We start from the raw sequence: 18987 nt of genomic DNA, 5'->3' as shown, positions 1-18987 counted from the left end.
AGTACTAATGGTAATAAAGACACAGACTTCCAGGAGAAAGCTGGAAACTCTTTCTCTTCAGGAAAATAAAAGTAATTGAAATGATTTTAAGTGCTATGCCTGAGCAATGTTTCTTCACTGGCATTTGTCTTTACGCGTGTGGAACTCCAGGCTTGGCAATTAATTATGTGGTCTAGTTTCTAGCTATCAGAATATTTATCATCAGGAGCTAAGCAAGGAGCTATAGCATTTCAAAGCCGGAAAAAGAGTTTGGGACAGACACCTAACAATGTGATTGTGTTAAATGACCAATGGACTGTTTAGGAAAGTTTCCATGACCTTAGTTAAGTTTCCTCCCTACATCCAAATCAATTTTGTTTGAACATTCACAATTTCTATATAGATTCTCCCAGCAAAATAATGGTTTTTGGTTTATCAGCAAGTCAAGAAGAGACAAGACTTGAAAGAAGCTGTGGTAACGGTATCTGGTGAGTGTACTTTGATTAGTTCATGAAATTACAGATATGACAAATATTACTAAGTGGTGGGTTTTGTTACTTTATTGTTTCACATTGTACATGAAAAAGGCTCCTGATTGCAAAATCTAATGGAAAATTTTAAGGACTTAAAATGTTCTGTTTAATCCAAAGTGTTTTTTAGATTTAACTTTGAATATTTTTTAAAAATTGCTTTTAAATGTTATTTAAATTTCAAGACAAAATAATTTAAATTTACAAAGAGTACTGGAAAAAAAAAACCAAAAACATTTCAGTTACATCTGAGTATCTTCTTTAGTTCTAAGTGCAAAATGTTGTTGAATAGTTTCAGTGTAACAAAGAGAGACAAGTTTTATGTGAAAGAAGTGGATGGGATGCAAATAATGATTAAGCCATGGCACTTGTTATCCACATGCCTTACTTCCCACATTAATTTAGAACTAAAAATACTTTTCTCAAGGTTTTTGTGAGGAAAATAGGAGAAGGAAAAGAAACAGTACAAAATTTACAAGATTAAAATAAGTTTTTTAAACAATGCTTAGATATTTTATTTATGGTAATAGCCAGGAAACAGCCTGTTCACGGCAGGGAACTGACTCTTTTACACATAAACACAGCTTCTTCGACTACTTTGCTGTACTTTGGGAACAGATGAAATGATGAATACCATTTCTATTAGGCAGAAACCCCAGGAAATTAGTAGTTACAGATTCTAGTAACTAGACCGGTGGAGTGTTAATGATTAGTTACTTTTTACAGTGTATTACTGTGATAAAAACCATTTTCTTCAGGATTAGTGGCTAAGGTAAGCATCTGTCTTTTTTAATTTTTAAAGCGTTATCGAAATTATAAAACCAAATTCCAGCAGAACCGCAAATTTAGTGACTTTTTGCGTTGTAATTATATGTTGTATTTCTCTGGAAAATGCTTGTAGATAATTGCTGCATTTATACTTCTACAGGTGGGCTGAAAATGAAATATAGAGTACTGTTGCTGAAGAAAGTATAACAAAAGATATGAGCAATAAATTACTGCGTTGCCTTCAAGCATGTAAATGGCATTGCTTTTTTCCAATCCCTTTGTTCATTCAGTAGTTTTTCTGCGGATAAAAGACATTTTTACAGAGCCAAAAGAATAGTCATCGATCTGTTACATGAAAACTCTGTGGTTATGTGCTATCGTGACCCTTACATTCCACAGAATGGAAGTGTTCATTTCATGTAGGAAAAATAAAAGTTTTTCTTATTTACTTATTTATTTTTGCACAGTATTGTAGTTTTTGAATCTCTGGTTCAGTGCCAGATTCCTGTTTAGGAAATGAGGAATGGCTCGCCATTTCTGCAGCTCTAACTTGCTTCCTCAGCAAGTTCTCAAGCATCCAGCAGCAGAATCATATTATCAGAGGTCACTGAAGAGGCTGCTCCTGACAGTATGTATTATAACAGAGAGTCATCATTGTTGCAGCCATAATTTTTATTAACATTACTCATAACCTGTAAATGCCAAGAGTAATTCATGCCCAAACTCTTCTGTCACTCCCCTCCCCACATCTACTTCTCTCATTTTCCTGCCAGATTGCTTATCTCCAGGATTTCTTTGAAATACTGACCTGTTACCATTAGAACCGCAAATGTAAGTAGATTTATTTAATTTTGAAAGCCTTGTTGGCAGAGTCTTTTCACTTTGTTGTGAAGTAAATTCTGCACTGGAAGAGCATCTTAATATAACATTATTCTGTTCATTCCTTTTTATCACAAGCACAGCTTTCTTTCCCATAAACTCCAGAGCTTTATTTCATTAATTGTCGATGGGATAACTTACTCTACAGTGTAATGAACATTACCTGAAGTGTTTGGTGTGCTTTTCTGCTTGATGCTCAAAATATATTACTGTAAGTGCTGAAAAAAAATATGGTTTTTATGTTAGTATTTTCTTCCAAGTTGCATGAAAAAGTCTGGTTTTGTTAAGTGTATTTACACTGGTCAGGAATGGTGAGGGGAAAACTTTTACCTCAAAGGAGTATTCCTCAGGCATTTTGCTCACTGGCGTCAGCTATCTCTGGCACCCTATTCCCAGCTCATCTCTGTATGAGACTCCCAGTTGTCATTGGTCACATCTACATGGGTGCACTGGCTGCATTTCCCCTCCAAGGAAGATCTGTCCTTCTGGGAAGCCGGTGCAGAGTGCAGCATGTCAGGGTGGATCAGGGTTAGGAAGTGTGCTGATACAGACGTTTTATTTACATGGGTAAAGGAGACAAAGACGAGGCACTGGATGCGCTATGAATTTACTGCAGAAAAATTGCAATCAGTTGGGAGGACGTGCAGGTGCACTAATGCACATGTCTCTAGAGACTTCAGTAGCTTCCATGTGGTGCTGTAAGAATGTGTGACTGAGCTGTCTTGTTCCTGGAAGATCAATGTATAGGTAAGAACAAACATATATCTCTCTGCACCTGTCTATATAAAAATATCCAAAGACATAAGTGGACTTTAAATCAATGACAGACTAAAGCTAAACCCCTCAGGTGAGACAGCAAAGTGTTCAGGATTAGTGAGCACTCAATGACCCTCACAAATGGTGAAGAACCAAATCCTAATTCAAAATGGAAAGTGTGAATAGTTAACCCAAACAAAAACCAGAAGGTTCTGTCAGTACCTTTTATAGTTAAGCTCTTACCTTAACATGACAATATGTGAATTTCAGCATTTTGTTTACAGGCTAGTAAACTTATGTTCACAAGCTCATGTCTGCACTAGAAAGCCTGAATAATCCTTGAGATAAAAGCAGACTGCTGTATTCAATTCTGATAGCTGGTTGCTAACTGAAAGCTTCTACTATGAATGATTTTTACTTTAAGAGATTTTTCCTAACTAACTCCTTTATTCCTACTGCTACAGATACTTCACATGTCCTGGTTTTGGGCACAAACGATTCCACCTTTCATGATGGCACAACTTCAACCTTCATCAGGTACATTAAACTTGTGATGAAGGGGTTTATAAATTACAAATTACAATATAATGCAACTTTTGACCAGAAGGGATTGTAGTAATTAAAGCCTGATCTTTTGACTGCATTATAGCATTAAATTTCCTGTGGCACAAAAATATTTATTGAGGGCATAAAAAGCAAGGATAAACACTCAGCCTTTTTGTCATTATTATTTAACTACTTTAGTCACTGAACCTGTCTGGTTCCATTTCTGTAAATACTACACTATATGACCTACCTTGACCAATACGTTTTACAAGCCAGAGTCATCCATTAAACTTGTGAAATGACTTTGCCGATACAGCTTGTACAAAAAGCCAATAAGTAAAAAATGGTTCTCCTATGAGCTGTCTTAGCATTTCTTGCCATGATTAATATAAGCAATTGTCTCAGTTTGACTCTTCGGGGAACCAGTAACTAAACAGAAATAATGATGCTAATTGAGGCAAAGATATACTTGTATTTTATGCTGTTGCCTGCAGTTCACACGCGAAATATGTTTAATATGTGCCAGATTTACTGTCTTAGTAAAAGACATGGGAAGGTGATAGTGGGGATACAAATATTAATGTCACCTACTGAAAGTGCCAAATGCAGAGTATGCTGGTAGTGCATAATACAGCAATGATTAATTTTCTTTGCCAAATATAATAAATAATGTTAGCCTAGCCTTTTTAGGTTTCCATTCCAGCGGCTGTGTCTTTATATATGAGGAGTAGGTCAGGCTAATAAAAAACCAACTTGTCTCCAGAATTAGCTTAACCGTGACAATATTCAGTAATGATACATAACAAGCCAGTGTGAATACCACAAAGTCTATTGCCTAAAATTGTCCAAGCAATTGTATTCCCTTTTACTCTGCGTTTTGAAAAGTCTCCCATTAGTCTTTCACAGCCTCAAAACTTTTTGAAAGGAGAACTTCCATCAGTATTCAGATGATGTGGTGTTTGTAGGATGCTGCTGGCCAGCATCTCGCTTCATTTAGGTCTGTTATTAGAGAGAGATTACTTCTTTTTTAAAAAGTTGAGGATCATGGGAGAGAAAAGGAGTCTAATAATTAAAACAGTCTCCAACAGAACATCATGCCTATTCTCTGATAAAAATGGTCTTCCTATTATTAAATACAAACTATTCTGTCCTTCTAATCTAGAATTAATTTGTGCAATGTTTCTATTATTTATAATTTTCTGTGTCATAAGCTGCTCAGCAGATTAACAATACTTCTTTTCTTTCTGAAGGTAATTATAATGGGAGAGCTTTTGTATTCATCAGACTTTTTAATGAGGTTATTAATACTTACATCTCATTACATCTGTTGAATCATAATTTAATTTTTAATTACTACATGCATTTGTGTGTTTTGTATATCTGTATATGTACGTGCTGATTATTGGAATTGTTTATATCACAGAGGCTAAGAATAATTCATTTTAGACAAGAAAACAGTTGTTATGCCATTTTCAGTAGAAATAATATATTATAGACATTCTGATCTTCTGGCTATTGATCAGAGAACTCTTTGATTGCTCTTCCCTACATTTAACATTTTAGAACGAGAATTCAAAACCTGGTGAAGTTAATAGAGAAACACCCATTGCTTTCCATGGCTGTTCTGTCAGGTCATTACCATGTTTTATTACTACATCTCTTTATTTCTTAAGATGAAGAAAATGTGTTTTAATACTATGGGAAATGAAGGGCAAAAAGGAAGAGTGGACAGTAAGAAGGATCTGTAGACACTTCAAGTGACCTACTCTTAGAAGATGCAGAATGTGTATTTAGTGAAGAATTTGAGCTTTTTTTTTTTTTTCTTCCCCCTCCCCCCAAACCTAAAAGTCCATTCGAGAAAGCTGGAGTAAAGATAGAGAAGCCACCAGGAAACCTGGAGAATGCTTTGGCCTTGATCCGACAAAGCACTCAGACAAGTGCTTATATTTAAGCATGTGAATACTCCAATTTGAGCCAATGAACAGTTCCACCTCATATGTCTGGCTGTTTGCTGCCTGGTAAAATGAAGGAGGTAGGAATTTAGTAGTGGGTTCATGATTACAGCCATGATTAGCATCATGATTAAGGACAACCTCTGGTTGCAGATACAGTCTAATTTATAACATATCAATTCTGTATTTCCACTGCCTAAACTTGAAGAACTTAATTTGACAGTTCACTTCTTACCACACTGTGTTGAGCCACTGAAAAAACAGAATTGAAGAAATTGAAGAGATGACTTGAGATGTGATTTATTTTCACTAACTTCAGCCTTCTGGCTTCTAGCCTATGGCTCTTCTAGGGGCATCTCTATCACCTGTAATCATTTTGCTTTTGAATGGAATGAATCATCCTTTCAGATTTCCTAATTGTCTCCAGAGGTTACAAAGGGGAATTAGAAGACTAACTTACTATGGTATCACCATTTTTTAGATATCTAAAATTAATGGAGATGATGAAGCTGAACATAAATATTTACCTTTAACAGATGTTCCACTGGCCCAGCTGCACCTATGCTGAACTAAAAGTATATTAAACAATGAATTAGCTGCTATGGGTATTTAATGAATCCCATTTATCCATATTTACATGCACATAACCCCAAATGATTGTTGAATTAAGTGCCTTCATTTGTACTACATGTACAGAACTCCTCTGTCTTCTCCCCACTAAAACCATATATCAATGAATACACAAATACCCAATGGATTGGTGTGCAGAAATGGTATTTAGCTCATGTGTAAATTGATACAATTTTGAGAACATAGAGCTAGATAATAAATCAATTCTTCAATGGCAGGGGAAAACACATTGAAGTTGATGATTACAGGTTTGTGATAACTTAAATGGCCATGGACAAACACAACCTGAAGACACACAAAGCCTCTTGTTGAAATCAATACCATGAGAAAGCATGAAGAAGCAGAACAATAAGCAAGATAAATTTTAATAAAAATTCATCAGTTGCAAATGAATTGTAGGTAATACCAAGATAAGCTCCTTGATAAAGAATGGAAAAATGCAGTCATAGTACCTCTATTCAAAATACATAGCTTAAACTACATCCCAGATAGCAAAACCACTATATATATATGTAGTCATTAATTAAAACTTCATAAATTACTAAATTTTCCCTTTATAAACAGTTTCCTTGGTTTTAAGGTAGGTTATGCTCCTTTTTTAAAGGTTATAATATCTTACTCTAGGTTTTATCATTGATAAAGTTATCAACCAATAGTCCCCGCTTTCAACCTCTTGCCCACCTCCAGCATACTCTCTGAGGGAGCAAAGTGAGAAATAGAGAAGGTATTGATACTATGCAAGCATAGATACTCTTTATTCAGAGATAAAATATTGCAGTGTTATCAACACTATTTCAGTCACAGGTGCAAAACACAGCACTTCCTAAGCAGACCCAGTATAGTGTGCACCTTTAAAAGAAAGTTGCTTTTGACAGCTAGATGTCCCATATTTGCTCAATTCTCATGGTAAGTCTTATAAAATATACAAAATTGTAATTACAAAGTAAGATTATCTAATGTCTCTCTTCTGAATTTTTAATGTAGTAGGTTAGCTGCCTCAGAAGACAAGATTTAGAAGAGTACAGAAATGAGAAATTAAGTAAAAGTGAAGGTCTATGAGCAGGAAACATAGAAGAATAACAGTGAGATTCATATTTTAATTAGAGCAATAGTGACCAGAAAATAAATATATTTATTAGTGTGCTGTCTTGTAAGCAATCTCATAAAATTCTCTGTAAATAATATCAGCTCAAGTTAGACTGTCTCCCAGACATTATAGTCTAAAGGAAAATGGCACTTTAAAGTGAATGGAAAACAAAGTCCCAAATAATTAATCTGGTAGTGCTGTAATCAATGTTTGGATCAAATAACTGTCAGATAAGCTTTTAAACTATAATGTGCATTAGTGATTGCTCTAGTTTTTAATTATAACATTATGCAAAATAGAAATAAATTAACAACCGGAGGAAAAGTCACAACCAACGTAATAAGCAGAAGGTACTAAGGTTCCAACCCTCAACCCTTGGATGTGTCTAAGGGTAATTAAATCTTCCTAATCCACAGTTACTCATGTATTTATAGTATCTAGGAACCTTATTTTCCCATGGTAGCGCTTTTTAATTAGTTTAAAGATAAAACAGGTGGATAAAATTGTGTGACTGCTATTTAGAGTGGCACATTTACAAAGAATTTCAGTGCTTGCCCAGCTGGTGTTTTTTTCTGTGACTGTGTGTAAAGATCTCCTGTCTTTTCTGGGTTATGTTCTACAGTGTTTATGAACACATAACTTGATTTCCCAGATGAAGAAAATGTAACATAAAATCCAAGTAAGTTATCATAAACTCTGTGAAGCCACAGTACAGCATAGTTGCCTTTTTTCCCCCTCTCCCCCACCAATGGAAAGTAATTAAAAGGGTCTTTCTTGTTTTGTATTATATCTCTTGTTCTTATTATGATACAAAGTTGAACAAGTGTTATCCCCATATTGTTTGGATTTTGATTTATTTTGTAAATTTGTCCAAAAAGACAGATTTGGAATTATCTTCTGAGCTGCCTCAGGTTAGCTGCCTTTCTTCAACAGCTAAGACCAGTAGTATCTTTAACTCCCAGAGACAGGCACGTTAATATGGAGAGAAATATATTTTCTTCTGTGAGAAAGTTTTGGAGAGATTTAACACAGATTCTGCAACATCCAGCAGAGGGTACCAGAAACCTCTTCATTCTGGTCCATTCTCCTTATAATATTTTGGTTTAGTATCTACAGTTGCCTATTTATGGAAGAGTTGCTGCCAAAGGTGAAATTCATCTCACCAGTCATAACCATTGAAAGATAAGATAGGTGGGTTTTAGACACCTTTTTCCAGGGTTACTCCCAGGATGGGACAGAGCAGTAGCCAATATTAGGTTTGCCCCCATCCCATCAGCCTTTAAATATGATGTATTTCTTCCCATGAACTGTAGAGGGCATGTAACACCACTACCTTGGAGCAGATGTAGATGCAGGTCTTTTACGCAGCTAAAAGTGGCAAGCTGATGTTCATCCAAGCTGCAACTAATATTTCAGAACATCTAATTTTATAGTGCGTTAGGACCTAGCGAATTTAGTAATCTGCCCTGTAAGTGTATCTCTATACTGTTCCACTGCAAAAGAGACCTGGTTTTGACTTCCTGTTGTAAATCAGCCCTGCAGCTGGCAAGAGATCAAAATCAGGGTTAACTGAAGTTCTTTGTGTGTGCACAGAAACAATAAGCTCTGGTGCATTCTCTAGAAAAGAGTGTGATAAATATAGCCACAATTAGCATATGATACTCTCAGGTCAGTATCTTTAGACATGTATTAAACGAGGGAAGTTTCAGGGAAACTACTTAAAGATAGAAAGATATGATCAGTATTCTGCCACTAAAAGTCTTCAGAAAGGACTAAGCAAAGGATACAGATATGTCATCTTCTGAACACTAGCCTGAATTTTATTAACACAAAAATAGCAGTCAAGCATTCCTTCTTCTGTATTTAATCCAGTAAAGCATTATTGCTCAAATTGGGAAGAAGTGAAAGGGAAGATTAGAGAGAAAAATAGGAAATTTTCCAATATAAGATCTGTATATTTCTGTCATGTATGTTTTTCAAAGTCAAAGGACATCCTTTCAGAATACTACTATAATGTTTTATTTTCTGAGGATAAAGTCCAAGGAAAAAATATTGAAAAATACAGCATAGTCTACACTACCTTCCAGCAAGCTTTCTGTGCAAAGTGACTACATTACTTGACTGTCTCTCAGGATCCTGAGAATTAATTAATATTTGACTGGCTCGTTGAAGAAATGAAGTATGGACTCCTTCCATAGTTAATGCTTTAACTAAGTTTCCTTTTAAAGCATATTGTGGGTTTCTGTGTCCCTTTCTAATTACGTATCATAAATGCCAGATGTTCTGTGTGCACGAAGTGGCACTGATGTGGGGATAGAAGTAACATTGTTTCAGTGACTTTAATTGTGCCTTCCTATACTGACAGCAATGCTGGGGATTCGGTAAGTGCTTTAAATTAGAACTGTTTGGCACTGGAATACTGTAGTATAGAAGTCACCATTAAGGGAATTTTCACTGAAGTTGTTGATATAATTTCCTACTTACTCATGTGTCTGGATTTGATTATGATTCAGAGCAATAGAAGTACAGCAATCAATATCCATGTGTTTTGCCACTCATAGGCCTTTAACTGCAGAAAAACTTAATTGATCAAGTTTTTTATTTGAGAGGGTTTTGTTTATTTTCTTGTTTGTTTGTTTTCAACTCTCAGTCTCACTCTTCTGCTTCATCATTTGGGCTAGGTAGTCTGAAAAGATTCCTTTGAGTTGACTGTCTTCATTGTTGTCATTAGACAGAGTGCAGAAAATGAGGTGAGACGCTCTGGGCAGCAGAAACATCAGTGCCTAAAATAGTAAATCTGTTAGAGAGACCTATGCTAAGGGACCTTTTCTCCTTGCTTCAGTTTGTACTAATGACGCTGTTGTATCACTCACCATCATGTTGTACAATACCTTTGTTCCTATTTTTGTGTCTTTTCATCTTATTTCTTCCAGCTTGTTGAAATTCCTGTAGCAGTTTGTATTAAATGTCAGCTTCTTTGATGGTAAGGATCACCAATTCCCCCATGTGTGCATACCGTGCTTAATATAGAGAAATCTTAAAAATAAATAGATGCACACAGCTGTTACTGCAATACAGGTAATAAGAGTCCATTGAGTTTTTTACTAAGCTTCATTCTCAGTAAGATATTTGAGTCTGTTGGAGATGAGTTTTTATTGTTCCTTTTTTTCCTGATGTCCTTAGGAAAGTAATAATTGCTTTCTTTTTATATAACAGCTGGGGACAACATTTTTTTTTTTTCCTGAACTACTGATAAAGTAAAGAATTTTCAGAAATGAGGTTTATAGTGTAAGGGATGAAACATAGCCACACCCAGACTAACTAAATTGCATCTGATAAAGCTGAAGATATGGATCTCCACGTCATAGTACATAAAAAGTGAAAAAGTACTTATGTAAGAATTACAAAACATTACCATTGATTAGCCAGCAAATTTCATGGTATAACCTATTTTGCCTTTGATAATACATGATTTTTTTTTTAAAGAAAGAGGTAAATAGCTTTCACAGAGACAGTAACAATTACAAAGTTATTGCTTATAGTTTATTGAAGAATGGCTTTTGTTAACTCTAGAGAATGCATGGGTATTTGTTTACAGAGCTGTTTTTCCAGTTAATATTTAGTTGGTAGTCAGTAACATAGCAATAAAATGCTTGCTTGCTTTTCAAGTAAAAGGACAGAAAAACTACTCAGATTCTCCAGCAAAGCTTTAATGCATCTTTATTTTCTGAGGAGGAAGCTTAAGGAAATCAGACAGGATTATACAAAGGACAGTAATTAGGACTTACTAAATCTGTTCTGTAAAACTATTAAAGATTCCCGGCAAAATACCAGCTATTTGTTTTAAGTGGGAGAAAGTAATTGCTGTTCCTTCACGGGGGCAGTTTCAGGGCTGAAGCTTATGTATTTCTTTATTGCTTTTTATGTAAATCAAGCTGAAAACAACGCAAATATACTGGTTGACATTTTGGTGTTCTCTGGCAAACTGTGATGTGCAAGCTCAGACCTGTCATCAGTCCTATCGTGGGATAGGTACTGACACAATGGTTACAGCTCTGATAGAGAGCATTCCGAAGGCAGATACACCTCTGCAGTGTCAGGTTATCGAATTTGGTTTTGTTTTGAAGCTTGAAGTTTCTTGGAAGGTCATTTGCAGTACATTCATGTTCACAAGGGTTTTGCTGGTTATGTTATCAATAACCTTAGGAATAAATTGTGGGCCTGAAAGTGCAATTCACACGCACATGTTCAGAATTGACTTTACTAAGTTTAAGTATCAGAAACAAAAACTTCAAGGCTGTACATTAGTGCAAATGCTCTGTAGTAGGAAAAGAACACTTAACTACACTGTGGGGAAGACATCTCCGTGCAGAGTTCAGTCCTTTGTCCTCCTTTCTCCACACTAAATTCTCCTTCTTCCCTAAGAATATTTATTTGGAAAGCTCATTTTGTTGTAAGGTATCTTGTAAGGACACTTAAAGTTTTTATTTCCTGCCCTGATTCCAAACACTATAATTGCTCTTAATGGTGCACAGCAAATCTAGCAGCTGTATTTATTTCTTCTTTCCTCATATGAAGTAAGTTATAGGTTGTCTGGAAAATCATATGACCAGTGGCCAGATATGACTGTATTAAAAGGGAAAAGGAGGGGAAAATGCACCAAGAAAACACTTCTATCACAGTGACAGATTTTATGAGATGGTACCTGAATGATGAAAATTTACTGTAAAAAATAGCACCAATTAAAAGCCCCAAATTGATTTAAAATCAAAACCACCTGGATTTACATCTTGGGTAAATATAATGCTTGAAGGAGGTTTCAAATAAGATTCTTAAATATTGAATGTTTTAATTTTAAATTAAACATCTCAAGTACAAAAACTTCTGATAGAAAATACAGAAATGTGCTTGTCAGAGCAGACAAAAAATCAGTATGTCAAGGAGGTGAGAAATTAAGATTGCCAGGCAACATAAGCTTGACAACTCTTGTCCTGACCTGGCTTCTTAATGACAGCCAGAAAACACTGTATGCACTCAGCTGACAGAAATAAGAGGAAAGGATGTCCATGAGAAAATCAACACAAGCAATAACCTGAACCTACCATGAATCATAATGACTGTATTGTGAATCTGATTCTCTTTAGCTGCACAAGGCCTTTAACTTCTATATGTCTGCACTACTTACATGTTTCTCAGCTTATTTAATAAGAGAAACTTTGCATTGAAAAAAACTAAAATTCATTCATCACTGCACACAAAAGCAACAATTTTATGCTAATATACATTGTATATACTGATTTCCCATTTTAAATCCACTTTCTGCACAACATGTATTCTCAGGGAAGCACTCTGTTTTAGAGTTGAGTTTTTACTTTGCGAAGAAGAACTTCCCTGTAAACCTCTTGGAGTACTTCTGGAAGTTATTAAACACATGCCTACCTTTAGTTTTACCAAAAAATATCTCTTTGATTTAATTATTCTGCTGTACAAATTTCTGATTAAAAATATCTTTTGAAGGCAGAAAAGGATTTGAATATAAATTAGAAAGTAGAATAAGCGCAAGTACAGCTATAAATTTTCTCATATCTCCTGAGAAAATGATGGGTTAGGCTTGGTGGGGGTGTGGTACTTTCATTGGAGATGTTTACAAATTTCAAGTAGTTAGCTTTACCAGCTAAGAGAGATAAAAGTTCTAGAGAGTAAAATGTAAATGATCGGATGAACTGAAAGATAACGCTTAGCTCTTCACCATAAGGATATTGTTTAGCATGAACTATTTCCAAAGTCTCCAAAGCTCAAAGGAAACCATTGAACATTCCATATTTGACCTATCACATGGGAAGGACTTTATTTATTTATTTTATTTTTTAACACAGTCTTGAAGGCTGCGTAATCCTGAGACCTGCGTGGTATGTTATGGCATGATAGGTAGGAGCAAAATTTAGAGTGCTACATGGGAGAATTAGATGTGCAATTCAGAAAGGTTCAAAGTCTGTTTACAGTCTTATTGCCTCTAAGAATTTATCCCTGGTTTTCTAAGAAGCCTTTTCCTAGAGGAATTGCATTAGCGTTTTGAAGAGCAATAGTAAAGAACAATTACAAAGCTGAAAATGTAAGTGTTAGGAAAAGTGTAAATCTGTTAAAATTTTTGGAGCTAGAGAAAGTAACTTTTAAAAAAAATCCAGACAACTTTTTCAAATTTTGTTGCTGTTTTAAAACCAAAATTAAATTGAGGTAACAGCCTATGCAATATTATTTGTAATATTTGTTTGTGTACACTGTACAAAAACACATTTGTGTACCAGTCTGTCTTTCAGCCTATTTTACCTTAGAGGCCATCAGAATAGTGTAGATAAGACTGTTGATCTGAGGATGGTGCCTGCATACATTTGTGGTATTTTTATTTCCACAGAGAGACAATCTCTACACTGGTGATCCACAGTGAATTGACATAAAACATCAAAATTGAGGAAATTTTTCTTTTTTTTTTTTTAATTTTATTTTGAGTAAGGATGTTAAAAGACAAGAACTGCTCTTTAGTAGCTTGATAAAGGGGAAATCCAGAGATTTTATTTTGCTTGCAGTTTCTGTCAATAGTACTGAAACTTATTTTGGTTCGTTTTAATTAACAGTAATTGGGAGTTAAGTCCAAGTCAGTCTCTTCAGCTTCCAGTGCAACTGCTGGAGGAAGATAAGAATTATCAGATGACAATTCATGTTATCAGAACAGTTGCTGAAAAGAGTTGCACCCATTCTACTAATGTGCTTATTTCCCTATATTGGCAAAGATAACTGGCTTGAGCAAGATATCTAACTCTTACATGACAAGCTGAGTGAGGTGTATCTTGTAATATACAGTGAATGATAGTCACTTATGCTTTATTCAGACTGTGTATCAGCAATGACTGACACAGCTGTTGTGAGAACAAAACATGTAAATAGAGATTTGAGAAATGTAGAGTTAATATTACTGTGGGCTTCCAGATCCGGACTCTGTATAACATGGTAGTTATGATGCCTAACATAGGACTTTCAAATAGGCCATTTGCAACTATTTTTCTAACTAGGTTACACAATATAGGTATCAAGCACCCTGAACTCTTGATAATTTTCTTGAACAGAAAACTATGATAAATTCATAATAGGGAGCCAGAAAAGTGCCTTTACCATGGTTAGAGAGAGATACTAGTACCTTAGAGTCTGGTGATTTACCCTTTGTTCAGGAACTTCTTTGTCAGTATACAATACAGCATGAAAAATGAAAAAAACATCCAGAAGCAAACAAATAAAGGAGTCTAGCAGGATTGCTTTACAATAAAATATTAACAACCTTTCTAATCTTGGCATGTTGCTGAGTCACCGTGATACAGGTCTAGTCATTTTAATTCCTTGGAATGGTAAAGCCAAACTGAAACAAAATGCAAATATTCTTATTTCATATGTATCTAAGAACTTCCTTATTCTTCATATGTAGCAATACATAATTTACAGCGGGGCTGCAGAAAAGATATCAGTTTTACATGCGTTGCTTTAAATCTACTGATATTTTTGTTGGCTTCAGAAGAGGAGGATCTTGTCTCTTCCACAAAACAAACATTATTGTTGTGTTACGATCTCTTTGTTTTCTGTATCCTACCACTGGCTTTCCTTCTCCAGTATGGCTTCAGCCTAATTCAGTACTATATTGCCATGCTTGCGTTATTATCAGGAACCAGAGAGAGTCCCTTGGAACCATAACTGGAAGAGCTGATAAAAGTTTGATGTTTGTTTGTTTGTTGTGGGTTTTGGTTTTTTTCTTTCTTTCTTTTCCCCTTTGGTAAAGAGAAGCTTATTTGAGAGATGTAACCCTGTAATATGAGATATTAGTCAAGACTTTCAAATGAATTATTTTCACTCATGCCTAATCCTCATTCTACTGAACATGTACAGCTTTGTAACTCCAAAAACACATTCTCCATAGCCAAAATTTTGCTTTTCAAGCCCACACACTTAATATGCTTCTTAATGATTCACTTGTTCCTGTGTTGTCAGTGTTGGTAATGGACCTGCCATCTCATTCCACATGTTAGGTGTTTGCTGCCTAATCATTCCACATGTGCTTGCTGAATTGTTCTATTCCACATGCTCTCCTCTATCCTTTTCTCCCAACTAGGTTTTTTCCCAGACTTTTGCCTGTTTCCTGCATTATTTCTCCCTGTGAGGAACTCTCCTGGACTCTGGCTTAGGCTGTGCTCTGGTGACTGTTGTGTTACACAGTTGTGAGCAATTAACATTCTCATATGAAAGAAATTGGCCTCTGTCAAACCCCTGAGCTACAAGCACCCACTAAACAGTGTGAGCATCACAACTTAATTTGCAAGAAGTGAATAGAATGTGGTAACTGAATGCAATATGCAGCTGTAGCTAACAAATATATCTCTTTCTTGAAAACAACTTATTTTAAGATGAATAGACATCAAAATATATGTGTGAGAAGCTGCGTTCTTTTTGATTCATTTGAAACAAATGTGATGGTTTATTTCGTTTATTATGTTGGGTTTTTTAAGAAAGGCCTGAGTTTGCAAGTTGTCTATAGCAGTAAATTCCTGGCCTCATGTGGAGATACATTAACATCAGTGTGTCTCTGTCTGGCAGAAGTCTGCCCGCTTGATTTAGTGTAGAAGGGCTCAGCATCATAAAATCTTCAAGCTAAGATTTGTGCTTTTTACTTTCTTTAATAAAGAACCAAGCATATAAATTGTCCTGAATAAACAATAACGTCAATAACTGCAAAGGATTTTCATGAACAAATCCCGCCTTTCCATTTTTAAAAATGTCACATCTGGCACAATGTTATAGGTAGTATAGTTTTGGATTGAACATGCTAATCTGAGCAGACTATATTTGAGGGAATAGATTGTCTTTGTATATTGTTCTCCACTTTACCTAGCATTGTCTCTCTGTATATATTAAACAAACATTCTCTTTTCCCTCCTTATCTCTTTAATATCACACAGATTGCTAAAATAAATCTCAAATATTCCTTTATTACTTCTCATTTACATCTTTCTTGACAGATTTCTCACTGCTTTTAGAACTGGCAATGTAATGAGAATGATGTGAGTTATAAGAAACTGGAATAGAAGATAAAGGCAAAATTATAAGAAAAAAAAAGTGGAGGGGTGGAGGATTTGGTTAGAGATATTAAAATATATATAAAAGGGCAAAAATCATCCAAATAAGATGCAATAGAGTAGATGAACTGAAAACATCAAGGGGTAATTCCTCGTTCATTTGTACACAGAGCTGAAAGCTAAATAAATCCTCAACAGGCAGAGATGAATGTCAGTTCATTGATGGCAGGTATCTGCGCAGCTCTGTTCACAAAGATGTGGCGGCAGACTTGCTGGTATTTGCCTGTGCTGGCATAGAACAAGGAGCAGGAATACCAGCAAAATGGCTTGTGCACATGTGGGATTCATTATAGTGGTTAATCAAGCAATGAAAATCAATGCAGCTTTTCAGAAAGATATCTCACCATCTTTTCCTCATACAGAATTTTTTATAATATCCTAAAATTTAAAAAAAGTGTCCAAAGAGGATGAATACTATGAAGAGAATGTAAAATTGCACCTTGTTCAGAATGATCATATCTTTAACATTTTTTTTTTTCAGCTGACAAATAACATTTTATATTTTTGTCTTGGGAGCTGCTCTTGTTTGTGGAAACGTTCTTAAAATCATCAGTTAAATACTCTGCAACCAAAAATATCTCTCCTATTCTTCTTCCTATGGTATCTTGCAAGTGCCAACAGTCCCAGTGGAATTGCAGTTGCCTCTAGACTCAAATTAACCTAAGATCGGCCATATGAGCTCAGCTCAATAGCTTATGCAGCCAGGCATCCCACCTCTTATCTGCTAGCAGATACCTTGCAAACAATGTAAGAATGGAATAAACATAAAACACATAAAAAGCTTCTTTGGGACTTTACTGAACACTAGGAATGTAAGGGTCAAGAACAGCAAAGACGGGTATCAGTTTTGTGTTTTTAACAAATTTCACTGGATTGCTTTTCCACAAATTCATCTGTGAATAGCGTACACCTCCATTATTATGCGTACCGTCAGGCTGCAGTCTGGCTCAAATGATGTTAAGAGATTTCTTGATCAACCACAACTTACTTGGTAAGTTCGAGGAACCTAGAGCACCAAGCAGTTTTGTACATTGGTCTGTAAACCAAAAAGCTCAGAGTTGGTCTTTTTTTTCTCAGCATAATCTGGGGTATTTCAACCTTATCCCCATTTAGTCTTCTGAACAATGTTAATTTGTCAGTAATCTTCTCCGCATAAATCTGTTAGTCACTTAAATATAGCCACCCCTTATTAGCTTCTAAATATCACACTATAAACTGTGATTAACCTATAGTAAGGAAACTGGTTTGATGTCCCTCAGGTCTATTTTATTTCTATTTATTCAAAGGCCATTAAACTTATCTTTAAAACTATAATTTCAGTATTTCGTAATTTTTCTTTTTGCTGACAGATCTTAACATTTTCACAAAAAATAAGCCCCAAGCCATTCTTCTCTGGAGTTCATTGATAATTTAAAGAGGCAATTGCCACTTCAACCTCACCCTGTGAAATCAGATCCAACAGAGCAGTGGAATCCTTAACTAGAAGTCCAGGGAGCAGGATATTATCCAAGCAAGTCTTAATCTCGGCAAGATCAATAAAAACCTTCTGCAGATAACAAGGGACTATACCTAGGTTTTGAGGTGTTATTGTATTTTAATTGTTGTGTTATTACTGCAGATTAATACCTATATTACCATAAAGTTTAAAAAATAATTACAGAATTTGGAGTTGTATGCAGATCTGATCTTTCAAGTATATGCTTCAAAGATCTAATACAGTGAAGCATCTTTATTAATGGCTGCATCACTCGTCTACCTCCTTTTCAAGTCAGATGAATCCTACTGAGCGTGCCAAACGTGAAAGTTAAATTGCACTCTCTTCTCCATATGTGACCAGCACTGATATTGCTTGCATGGTACCCTTGATCAGTGGGAATGACTACCTTTATAGAAGCCGCAGTGCTGAAAGTGTGAAATATATATAGTGTCATTTTGCTAGAATTATTCCCAGAATAATATCACTGCTGACATTGACCATGGAAATAACTCTTAACAGGATAAGTTTACGCTGTTGTTGACATATTTGCAGCTATTTAATAGAAACCAAATTAAAACAAACATAAGCTATAAAAACAGACTGGTTTGCTTTTTGCAGAGTGTCATGACAGGAGAAAGTAGATATTCTATTTTGTTCTGAAGTTACTAGAATTTTTGTTCTAGTAATACTTCATTAATAAGACACCAAAAAGTTCAGGCAATGCAAATGATAACACAGTCTCCCATTTTATTTTTAGCCTTAAAATATTGTAGTAATAAAACTTGTAATAATTAATTCCAAGACTGAATCACAGATAACAAAGAAGCCTTTAAAAGAATGAGATCATCTGGTCCTCTCTTCATGCTTACTGTGGGAACTGCATTTGTGAGGCTAGTTGCATTTGTTGTGTTGTTTTGTTTTGTTTTGTTTTGTTTTTCTCAAGAGAGAAAGGTTTTCCTACTATACATATTTCTCTGATCTGTTGTTATTCTCTTATTTCTGAGTACTATGTCCCAAACTAATGAATTTAGTCCCAAGGAAACAAAATCAACTTGGACCAAAATTGTATCAATATTTCATCCAGAACTGGAACTGTCCCTGAAAAGTTTACCAACCTCTAACTAGAACCAAACAGGAACATTTTCAGTCATAGATGAAATGAAGCTGGAACTAAAGAGAGAACGTTCTAATTTAACTTATTGTTCAGTAT

General features: G+C 35.3%; 1 long non-coding RNA gene across 1 annotated transcript in view; it reads left to right on the top strand.

Annotated features, from left to right (window-relative positions):
* The first annotated feature begins 260 nt into the window (after nucleotides 1-260).
* The window catches only part of LOC135996668 (uncharacterized), a 34249-nt gene continuing 15522 nt past the window's right edge, over nucleotides 261-18987 (top strand). Inside the window, exons 1-3 of the long non-coding RNA XR_010607292.1 lie at nucleotides 261-467; nucleotides 2051-2108; nucleotides 3377-3449. This is a non-coding gene — a long non-coding RNA (uncharacterized LOC135996668). The remainder of the gene's footprint in view (nucleotides 468-2050; nucleotides 2109-3376; nucleotides 3450-18987) is intronic.

The sequence above is a fragment of the Caloenas nicobarica genome, chromosome 1 (genome assembly GCF_036013445.1).
Source record: "Caloenas nicobarica isolate bCalNic1 chromosome 1, bCalNic1.hap1, whole genome shotgun sequence".
Classification (NCBI taxonomy): domain Eukaryota; kingdom Metazoa; phylum Chordata; class Aves; order Columbiformes; family Columbidae; genus Caloenas; species Caloenas nicobarica.
Note: the sequence above shows the minus strand (reverse complement) of the source record. Positions and strands in the feature narration are given on the sequence as shown.